Source organism: Brassica napus, unplaced genomic scaffold (genome assembly GCF_020379485.1).
Source record: "Brassica napus cultivar Da-Ae unplaced genomic scaffold, Da-Ae ScsIHWf_1503;HRSCAF=2099, whole genome shotgun sequence".
Taxonomy (NCBI): Eukaryota; Viridiplantae; Streptophyta; class Magnoliopsida; order Brassicales; family Brassicaceae; genus Brassica; species Brassica napus.
In genome coordinates, this window is record NW_026014918.1 from 137,657 (window position 1) to 148,892 (window position 11,236).

Genomic DNA, 11,236 nt, shown 5'->3' on the forward strand with positions numbered 1-11,236 from the left:
CACAGTAGCTGTATGCATCTAGAATCGCCGGCTCAAGTGAAGCATGCAGCACTGACATCACCAACATGTCCTCCTGATGCCACTTCTCTTCCGCTTTGCTTGCGGCTTCTCCTTCAGTTTCTCCTTGGGTGATGAGCTTTGGAGCTTCTCCTGGCGTGATGTGCTTCCAAAGCCCTTTGCTTCCCACTGTGGTTCTCACCATCCGAGACCACACCAAGTAGTTGGTTCCCTTGAAGCAAACCGCTACCTTCATGTTCATGTTCATACCACTTTCCATGATGAACTATGACTTCTCTAGACTTCACAAACTGGATCTTGGGTTAAGAGACTTGTAAGAACACTCACTGCCTCGGTCTTCAACCTCACAGCTTCAGCAACACACTAAGAACTAGTCTTTGAACTCGGACAATACCCGGAACTTCCCAAGAACACAAGAACACCAACCAAGCTCTTTAAAGCTTCAATCTTGAATCTCCAAAGAGCCTAACACGAACTCAGGTTTTCACTAACCTGGCTCTGATACCATGAGATTTTTAGTAATGTTTAGAGTAATCTGAGTGTTTAGGAAAGACTAGAATCGATTTAGAGAAGATTAGAGAATGAAATGAGATTATGAGTCTAATATGGAACCATTGATCTTAAAGACTAAGAGAAAGACTCAAAACTTGCTTAATTGTATTAATGAGAGTGTTTACAACTTTATAAGAGAAGAGACTAGGGTTTTCGTAGCTTAAGAGGATAAGGTAAGCATGTGGAGTCAATGGCCATTTCAAACTTGTCCAATGAGGTGAGCCGCGCGTGTGAGCCTTCATTAGCTGGCTCAACCTTTTGCTTTTCCGTGTCCAGCTGTGCCAGCCTGTCCAAGACTCTCCCTTATCCTTTCCAACGGTCTGATCCACTCACAAAGGCCAAGGTAACTTCTCCTCTTTACTTAAGTAACTTGGATAACTTATGGTGAGGTTTGGTTGAGCTTTGGTCGATCCTATCTTGTACGGCCTGTCCTGTCATGTACGGCCATGTACGGCCTTGTACGGACAGGCTGATCCCAAAGCTCCCAAACCTTCCTATCCTTCCTCTTCTTCATTCTACTCAACCCTCATCTCCATTCTTCACTTGACACTCTTCATCTCAACACAAGTTAGAAGCAAGAAGCACTAAGGCAATGTTCATTGGTTACTCAACAACACAAAAGGGATACAAGTGCTATGATCCAGATACTAGAAGAGTTCTGACCTCTAGAGATGTGAAGTTCATAGAAGCAAGAGGATACTATGAAGAAAAGAATCAAGAGGATCTAAAGGATTTGACATCAGATAATGGTGCAGCCTGGGTATGGCTTCTGCTCCTGGATCACTTGAAGGGGAACGGATAGGGGTGTTCTAAGAGGCTACTAGCTCTCCTTTGAACTGTGGTCGTCTCCCTGAGCCTGTGGATTGGCGACAGAGATGGTTTGCTACTCAAAGACACAAGATCACCTTGTATTGTCTAAGATGGGATTCACAGGAATTCCTTCCTTTAAGTGAGATCAATGTTCTTGAGCTGAACAGAGAAAGCTAGAGACAAGACAACGAAGTTGACTGAATAATTCTTAGATTCAAAAGTTGAGAAAGCAAAGCTGCCTCCCTCATGTCTTAAAGAAATCGACAGAAAACCCTAGAAGTAAACCAAGATGGTTTAATTCTAATTCTAATTCTAATTCTAATCCTAAACCCACGAAATTGGTTTATTTAAAATCCTAATTGTCTTTGGTTTAAATTAAATGAAAGCCCAATAACTGTTGAGATGAGTTGAGTATATGTGGAGCAAGTGAGGAGTTGAGACTAAGGAGATGAGTTGAATCTTGGGAAGGTTTGGGTAAGGTCCGTACTGTCCGTACATGACCGTACCATCCGTACACATGGAGATGAGTAAAACATTGACCAGAGTAAAGAAGTTACTTGGGGTAACTTATGGGAAGGGAAGGAACTTACCTGGATGGATCAGACCGTTGAGGGATAAGGAGGAGCGCGCCTTGACAGGCTGGAACAGCTGGAAAGGCAAGAGCATCTCGGTCCAAGATGCTAGATACTCCGCGCATGTGGAGAAGCTAATTGGCTAGTTCAAATGAGCTTATCCTTTCCACATTGACCTCACATGCTTCAGTCTTCTCTGGATTTCGAAAACCCTTGTATGCTCACACTATATATTGTAACTCATGCTCTTAATAAAAGATTAGACAGTTCTTGACACCAAAACACTCTCTTAGACTCAAAGGCTCTCAATCATGATCATACACTAAACTCTTAGCTAAACTCGTTCTAAATCACCTCTAGACTCTTTCTAATCTCTTTCTTTCCTTATATCAAACTCAGATTCTCTAAAACTTATATGGTATCAGAGCCAGGTTCATCATAATCTGGGTTTGAGTACTAGAACACTCAAGAACACACTAGCCACTTAGCTTTCATCCGGGTGATTCTGAAATGGAAAGCAACAAGGCAGTGGTTCCGGTTACTCTCAAGGGGGGTAACTACCTTTTGTGGTCTCGTTTGGTGAAGACAGCAGTGGGGAGTAAGGGTTTATGGGGACACATCACACAGAGTGAAGCCCCAAAGCTCATTACTTATGAAGGCGACAAGGAGATTGTCGAGTGCGATGAAGAGAAGTGGGAGCAAGATGATCAGCTGGTGATGTCTATACTCCAACGGTCTCTTGAAGTGTCTATCCTGGAGGCATACAGCTACTGTGAGACAGCAAAGGATCTTTGGGACACGCTAAAGAAGGTTTATGGTAACATCTCAAACTTGAGCCGTGTGTTTGAAGTGAAACGTGCTATCAACAGCTTGACACAGGAGGACATGGAGTTTACTAAGCACCTTGGGAGGTTCAGAGCCTTGTGGTCTGAACTGGAGATGCTGAGGCCAGGCACAACCAACCTAGATGAGCTGGCTGAGAGACGCGAGCAGGACAAGGTGTTTGGGTTGCTGCTCACGCTGAATCCAAGCTACAACAGTCTCATCAAACACATTCTGAGGTCCGGGAAGTTACCTGACCTTGAGGAAGTGTGTGCACAAGTTCAGAAGGAGGAAGGTTCTATCGGTCTCTTTGGAGGGAAAGGAGAGATCACACTTGCAAACCAAGCTGAGGTTCCGCAAGCAAACCGTGCGAGCTCTAACCAGTATGATGCAAAGAAGTTCATGGGAAATTGTGATCATTGCAAGAGACAAGGTCACAAGAAGAACCAGTGCTGGATCTTACATCCTCATCTGAAGCCGGCCAAGTTCTCAAGAGAGAAAGATGGGAGAGCCAATGTCTCGTATGCTGGAAGTGAGCCGGGAAGTTCAAGTGTGGCTGGAAGCTCAGGCCAAGCTGGAGAGGGCGGGACACGTGAGCCTGGAGATAGCAAGGCCCTGGTGACTTACACACCTCAGCCGAGCCTTCAGAACAACCGTGAGAACGAGTACCTAAGGAGATCAGACCTTGACTCCCTCATCAAAATGCTAAAGGAGAATGGTAACACACTTGGTACTCTTGGTTACTCCTTTGGTGCACTATATGAATCGTGTAGTATTGCTAGAGAACCTGATCATTCAAGCATTGTTTATAAACCTACTAGCATACTAGGACAGTCTCATATTGCTCACAATCTGTTTAAACCATTGGTAGTTGATTCAGGAGCATCTCATCATATGATTAGTGATACTAGTTTGATTAGAGACATTGAACCTACAAATGGACATGTCATGATTGCAAATGGAGATAAAATCCCAATTAGAGGAATTGGCAAGCTAAAATTGTTTGATAAAGACTCTAAAGCATTTTATATGCCTGACTTCACATCAAATCTATTATCTGTAAAGAAGTGTACTACAGACCTTAATTGCAATGTTATATTCAGTCCTAATGAGGTGAAGTTTCAGGATATTGAGAGCAGCCAATTGATTGGAAAAGGAGTTACCTGTTGAGATGAGGTGATGAGGAGTGGATACATTGATAGAGGAAGAGTATTGGGGTGGTCAGTAAGTTTGGGATTTACCACAGTAACTTTAAAGTTACTGTGGTAACTAAGTGAAAGGAAGAGAAGTTACCAGGATGGGTTAAATTGGAGTCTAACTGATGTTAATCCTCTCTTATCTTAAGAAGGACGTGGGAAGAGGATAAGGAAGGGATAAGGGCTTACTTTGACAGCCTGTATGATGCTGGAAAGGAGAGGATGCTTTTTACTAGTGCAAGCATGTGAGAAAGCACAGCCAAGTAATTCAAAAGGAGTTCCAGCCTGTCCATTGACTCCACATGCTTATACATTTCGAAAACCCTTGTTGCTCTCTCTATTAATACTTGTAAACCTCATCAGATATTAATCAATGGAGTTTTTGAGTCTCTCTCTCTCTATTCTTTAAAATCTCTTAATCTCTTTAATATCTTGATCTGATTATCTCTGATTGTTTGAATCATACTCTTAAAACACAAAAGTGTTTATGGTATCAGAGCCAGGTTGTTCAAACAGGGGAGAGTGTGATTTCGTTTTTCATAAAAATCTGAGTGTTCTTGAGTGTTCTTGAGTGTTCTTGGTGTTCTTGAGTTCTGGTCTTTATTATCTGAGTGGTGTGAGATATTCTGATGGATTCAAACTATCTCAACATGGAAATGAAGCACAGATCTAGTACAACCATGGAGCTTGAAGAAGAGAGAGATGGCGATTGGTCAAGATGGGCAAAGAGAGCTTTGGAAAGCTGTGGGTTATGGAGTAGTCATGGAAAGGGGAAACCTTTCATGGAAATGGCTACTGAAGAAGGTCAGACAAGAGGTCTGAAGCTGGGAAATGAAGTTGTTCAAGGAAACACTACAAGGAGTGAGATTGAAGCAACTTTAGGCAAGTCCAAGCTTGTGAGAGTCATTGAGGACAGAGGGGTGATCCGCGGCTTGAGACAAGGAAAGGATGAGTGTTATCAGCTTGTGGGAAGGCTGAGAGAAGTATGGTCAGAGCTAGATGTGGTGAAGACACACACATCAAATCCGAGATGTTGTCAAGAAAGGAGGAAGCAAGATGTGATCTTCAGCTTCCTTATGGAAGAGGTATGTGAGCTTGTTAAATATACATATGATGTGTGGGGAATAAACAGGAAGCCAGAAAGATGGAAGGGAGGTACAAGCTGTAAGAGGGGAAGGTTGAGAAAACTTTCTAAGGAGTGGTTAATGAAGAGAAGAGCATGGAGAAAGGATAGCGAGTCTGAGCACTTAAGTGACAGGATGAGTGTAATCTTGAAGAGAATCAAGGATGTACTTCAGCAGATGGTTATAGGAGAGTGTTCATACTCAGCTTACATGGGAGAGACAGTAGGAGACAGTGCGGACATGAGAGGAATGGATACCAAGAGGGCAGATGAGTTTGTGACAAAGAAGGAATGGGATGAGTTGGTTAAGCATGTGTATGCTTTGGCTACGACCCGGAGTCTGGGTGCTCCTGCCAAAGCATCCACATCTAAACCCATCATCATTGATTCTGGAGCAACACACCACATGATCAGTGACAAGAGACTAATCAGTGAGGTTAAAGCAGCAACAGGGAGTGTCATGATAGCCAATGGTACCAGGATCCCAATAGAAGGAGTGGGAAACCTCAAGCTGTTTGAGAAGAACTCCACTGCCTTCTACCTACCTCAGTTTACATCCAATCTAATCTCAGTTAAGAAGGCTACAGTTGATCTGGATTGTCAAGTGGTTTTCAGACCAAATGAAGTTGAGTTCCAGGATTTAAAGACTGGAAGAGTTATTGGCAGAGGAGACAGCAAGCATCAGCTCTATCATCTCCAAACAACTGAGGCGCCTAGTCTTGTGGAGTCTGTGTGTTTAAGCAGCACAACGGATAGATGTGATAATCTCACATGGCATGCAAGGCTGGGACATCCTCATGCCAAGGCAATTGAACTGATTCTACCAAGTATGGCGTTCAATCACTTGGAGTGTGAAGCCTGTATACTTGGAAAGCACTGTAGGACGGTCTTCCCAACATCAGAGACCAGATATGAGAATTGCTTTGATCTGGTGCATTCAGACGTGTGGACAGCTCCCTGTATGTCTAGAGACAGCCATAAGTACTTTGTGACCTTCATTGATGAGAAGTCCAAGTACACATGGATCACCATGATTCCCTCCAAAGACAGAGTCCTGGAAGCCTTCATGAACTTCCAAGCATATGTTACTAACCAGTACAATGCCACTGTGAAGATTCTGAGGTCTGATAATGGAGGAGAATACACTAGCAATGCTTTCAAGAGTCATCTTGCAAAGCATGGGATTGTGCAACAAACTAGCTGTCCTTACACACCACAACAAAATGGGGTGGCAGAGAGGAAGAACAGACATTTGATGGAGGTTGCGAGATCAATAATGTTCCACATGAATGTTCCTAAGAAGTTTTGGAGTGATGCTGTTCAGACTGCTTGCTATCTCATCAATAGAGTGCCAACACGTGTCTTGAAGAAACTGTCTCCCTTTGAAGTATTAAACAAGGCCAAGCCACACATAGATCATTTGAGAGTCTTTGGGTGCTTATGTTATGTGATGATTCCCGGAGAAAGAAGGAACAAGCTAGAAGCAAAGAGTACTAAAGCTATGTTCATTGGGTACTCAATCACTCAGAAAGGGTACAAGTGCTATGATCCAGCAACCAGGAGAGTGTTGGTGTCTAGAGATGTTAAGTTCATAGAGACCAAGGGGTATTATGAAGAAAAGAATTGGAAAGACTTGGAAGATCTGTCTCAAGAACCAAGAAACATGGCAGAGAATCTGAGGAACATATTGGAAAGGCTTGGGGTAAACATGTCCCATGATAAGGTTAGAGAACCTGAAAGAACAACTCTCCTTGATCATGAGGGGGGAAATGAGTCTGAATCAGGAGTGCAAGAGCAGCACCAAGGGGATTCAGGTCATCATGATCAAGTGGTGACACAAGAAGTAGAGAATTTTCCTCAGGTCAGTGTGGATGAGCAAGGAGAGGTTCATGATCAAGAGGAGGTGAGTGAGACAGAACCAGAGGGTCACGCAGAGGTTCATACTGAGGAACAGGTTCAACCATTGAGGAGGAGCACACGGATAAAGAGGGATGCTTCCAACTGGGTAAACACGAGAGTGTACTACAATGCCCAGGCTGTGGAGCATCCTTCTCAAGCTGTGTGTTCCTTTGCTGAGTTTCCAGAGGAGCATCATGCCTTTATGATTAGTCTGGATGAGAGTTATGTACCAAGGACTTATGAAGAAGCTATGTTAGACAAGGAATGGAAAGAATCAGTGGGAGCTGAAGCAGGTGCTATGATCAAAAATGATACATGGTATGAGAGTGAGCTGCCTAAGGGAAAGAGGGCTGTATCTAGTAGATGGATCTTCACAATCAAGTATCTAGCAAATGGACAGATTGATAGGAAGAAGACCAGATTGGTTGCAAGAGGGTTTACACAGACCTATGGAGAGGATTACATTGATACCTTTGCACCAGTAGCTAAGCTACATACAGTTCGGATTGTGTTGTCCATTGCAACAAACTTGGAGTGGGATTTGTGGCAGATGGATGTGAAGAATGCTTTCTTACAAGGTGAGCTAGAAGATGAGGTATACATGCTTCCTCCTCCTGGTCTTGAGCATCTAGTAAAACCAGGAAATGTTTTGAGATTGAAGAAGGCAATCTATGGGCTGAAGCAGTCTCCTAGAGCTTGGTACAGGAAGCTGAGTACAACCCTGAATGGCAGAGGATTCAGGAAGTCTGAACTGGATCATACACTCTTCACTTTGGTTACTCCATCAGGGATCATTGTGATACTGGTATATGTGGATGATTTGATTATCACAGGGAGTGATAAGGCTGGGATTAAAGCCACTAAAGAGTTCCTCAAGTCTGTGTTTGACATCAAAGACTTGGGAGAGATGAAGTATTTCTTGGGGATTGAGATATGCAGATCCAAGGAGGGTTTGTTTATGTCTCAAAGGAAGTATACAATGGATATGCTAAAGGAGACTGATGTACTTGGAGGAAAGGTAGCAAAGACACCTCTTGAGGAGGGGTATAAGGTGTTGCGTGAGGGGGAGGTTGAAGAGAAGCAGTTATTTAAGGATCCTAAGCTATACAGGAAGATGGTTGGCAAGTTGATCTACTTGACCATCACACGGCCAGATATATGTTTTGCAGTGAACCAAGTGAGTCAGCATATGCAGGCGCCAAAGGTACATCATTGGAAGATGGTTGATAGGATACTGAGGTATTTGAGTGGCACGCCTGGTCAAGGAGTTTGGATGGGTTGCAATGGCAGTACGGAAGTGGTTGGGTATTGTGATGCTGATTGGGCAGGAGATAGAGTGGACAGGAGATCAACTACTGGATATTGTACATTCATTGGAGGGAACTTGGTTACTTGGAAGAGTAAGAAGCAAAAGGTTATCTCTTGTTCAAGTGCTGAAGCTGAGTATAGAGCCATGTTGAAGCTGACAAACGAGTTGGTGTGGATCAAGGGGATCTTGAAGCATCTAGAGATTGAGCAGAGTACTCCTATGACTATGCATTGTGATAATCAAGCAGCTATCCACATTGCCTCCAACTCAGTGTTTCATGAGAGAACAAAGCACATAGAGGTGGATTGTCATAAGGTGAGGCAGATGATTATCTTAGGAGTGATTATGCCATGTTATACAAGGAGTGAAGATCAGCTTGCAGATGTGTTTACCAAGGCAGCGAGATTGAAGACAATGGAGTCCATACTATCCAGGCTTGGACTCATTGATCTTACTCCCAGGAGCTGAGCCCCTTAACCATGGAGTCTCCACTCTTTTTCCCTCATCAAAGTTTTATCCCAATGGGTTTTCTTTGGTGAGGTTTTTAATGAGGGAGGTCTTCATGGTTTCCAAGCTTGACTTGTTCCACATGGTCAAGCTTGAGGGGGAGTGTTGAGATGAGGTGATGAGGAGTGGATACATTGATAGAGGAAGAGTATTGGGGTGGTCAGTAAGTTTGGGATTTACCACAGTAACTTTAAAGTTACTGTGGTAACTAAGTGAAAGGAAGAGAAGTTACCAGGATGGGTTAAATTGGAGTCTAACTGATGTTAATCCTCTCTTATCTTAAGAAGGACGTGGGAAGAGGATAAGGAAGGGATAAGGGCTTACTTTGACAGCCTGTATGATGCTGGAAAGGAGAGGATGCTTTTTACTAGTGCAAGCATGTGAGAAAGCACAGCCAAGTAATTCAAAAGGAGTTCCAGCCTGTCCATTGACTCCACATGCTTATACATTTCGAAAACCCTTGTTGCTCTCTCTATTAATACTTGTAAACCTCATCAGATATTAATCAATGGAGTTTTTGAGTCTCTCTCTCTCTATTCTTTAAAATCTCTTAATCTCTTTAATATCTTGATCTGATTATCTCTGATTGTTTGAATCATACTCTTAAAACACAAAAGTGTTTATTACCAAGGGAGATTTATATTTACTTGAAGAACTAGCTCCTGTTTCTGATCACTTCTGCTCATTTACTTCTGCTTCTATGATGAATAAAAATGCATTGTGGCATGCTAGACTAGGTCATCCCCATGTTAGAGCTTTAAACTTAATGTTACCAGGTGTGGTATTTGAAAATAAGGATTGTGAAGCTTGCATTTTAGGCAAGCATTGTAAAACTGTGTTTCCCATTTCATCTACTGTTTATGACAAGTGCTTTGATCTAATTCACTCAGATGTTTGGACTGCTCCTTGCTTGTCTAGGGATAGTTTTAAATACTTTGTCACATTCATAGATGAAAAATCGAAATACACCTGGATAACACTTATTCAAACCAAAGATAGGGTGCTTGAAGCTTTTAAAAATTTTCAAAACTATGTGACTAACCATTACAATGCCAAGATTAAAATTTTGAGATCAGATAATGGTGGGGAATACACTGGTCAAGCCTTCAAGCAACATCTAGCACAACATGGGATACTACACCAAACGAGTTGTCCTTATACTCCTCAGCAAAATGGAGTGGCTGAGAGAAAGAATAGGCATCTCATGGAGGTGGCAAGGTCAATGATGTTTCAAGCAAATGTCCCTAAGAGGTTTTGGAGTGATGCTGTGGCTACATCTTGTTATCTAATCAACCGGATCCCAACTAAGATTCTACATGATCAGTCCCCTTTTGAAGCCTTGAACAAGTACAAGCCATCATTGGAACATATGCGAATCTTTGGATGTCTATGCTTTGTCCTTAGGCCAAAAGAGTTGAGAAACAAGCTTGAAGCAACCAGCACAAGAGCTATGTTTGTTGGCTACTCTACTACTCAAAAGGGTTACAAGTGCTATGATCCTACTACTCGAAGAGTTCTAGTCTCTAGAGATGTAAAGTTCATTGAAGCTAAGGGGTTCTATGAGGAAAAGAATCAAGATGAGCTGCTAGAATTGACAAGAGAGTCAGATAGAGCGGCCAGCCTTAGAAGTATTCTAGAGGGGCTTGGGATACATACTACCCAGGATCCGAAGGAGAGACGCAGTACAACAACCACACAACCTACCGAGGCAACAAACTTAGATCATGGGGGGGAAAACACACCTGAACCAGCTGAAGTACATGTTGAAAGCCATGATCAAGAAGGCTCAGGTGATCATGATCAAAGTATGATGCAGGAAGATAGGGAGGTACCAAGCCAAGATCAAGAGGAGGAAACTAATGCAACTACAACTGAAACTACAACTGAACCTGAAACAGAGCCGGCGGTGCAGCCATTGAGAAGAAGCACCAGATTGAGAAAGGATAGTTCCAACTGGGTAAACACGAGAGTGTACTACAATGCCCAGGCTGTGGAACATCCTTCTCAAGCTGTGTGTTCCTTTGCTCATTATCCAGAAGAACATTGTGCCTTTATGGTAAGCTTAGATGAGAGCCATGTACCAAAGTCATATGAGGAAGCCATGAAGGACAAGGAGTGGAGGGAATCAGTGGGAGCTGAATCCAATGCAATGATCAAGAATGACACTTGGTATGAGAGTGAGTTACCTAAAGGAAAGAGAGCAGTGTCTAGTAGATGGATCTTCACAATCAAGTACCAAGCAAATGGACAGATTGATAGAAAGAAGACTCGCTTGGTTGCAAGAGGATTCACTCAAACATATGGAGAGGATTATATAGACACATTTGCGCCAGTTGCTAAGCTACATACCATCAGGATTGTTCTATCACTTGCGGTGAATCTTGAGTGGGGCTTGTGGCAAATGGATGTAAAGAATGCATTCCTACAA